Source organism: Crocuta crocuta, unplaced genomic scaffold (assembly GCF_008692635.1).
Source record: "Crocuta crocuta isolate KB4526 unplaced genomic scaffold, BGI_CrCroc_1.0 scaffold43, whole genome shotgun sequence".
Classification (NCBI taxonomy): domain Eukaryota; kingdom Metazoa; phylum Chordata; class Mammalia; order Carnivora; family Hyaenidae; genus Crocuta; species Crocuta crocuta.
In genome coordinates this window covers 496,006-496,822 of record NW_027529429.1, presented here as the reverse complement: position 1 = coordinate 496,822, position 817 = coordinate 496,006, and positions in this window count along the sequence as shown.

Genomic DNA, 817 nt, shown 5'->3' with positions numbered 1-817 from the left:
ATTGTGGAGAGTGCTGCTATGAACATTGGGGTACATGTGCCCCTATGCATCAGCACTCCTGTATCCCTTGGGTAAACTCCTAGCAGTGCTATTGCTGGGTCATAGGGGAGTTCTATTGTTAATTTTTTGAGGAACCTCCACACTGTTTCCCAGAGGGGCTGCACCAGTTTACATTCCCACCAACAGCGTAGGAGGATGCCCACTTCTCCACATCCTCACCAGCATCTATAGTCTCCTGATTTGTTCATTTTAGCAACTCTGATTGGCATGAGAAACCACATCTTCTTGATCCATTCGTCAGTTGATAGACATTTAGGCTCTTTCCATGATTTGACTATTGTTGAAAGTGCTATAACTCTGAGGTTTTATCTTAAGGCAGTTTCTTGGTTTTTTTAAATATTTATTTATTTTTGAGAGAAAGAGGGAGAGAGAGAGAGAGAGAAACAAGTGGAGGAGGGGCAGAGAGAGAGGGAGAAATATAATCTGAATCAGGCTCCAGGCTCCAAGCTGTCAGTGCAGAGTCTGATGCAGGGCTTGAACCCACAAACCATGAGATCATGACCTCAGCCCCAAATTGGATGTTTAAATGACTGAGCCACCCAGGTGCCCCCTTGCTTTTCTGTTTATTTCTTCTGAGTCTTTTCATAAGCTCATCTGCCCATCTTTTCTATGTTGGTGTTTTTTAGGACTCTGACCTAGACCTTCCTCTCTTTCTGTGCTCCCAGTTCTCTCTGGCTAATCTTGGTCACCCACAGTATCTCCTTTCCCATTTAGTGACTGCCAGGAACTCTGAGCTGCAGATATATATATATATATA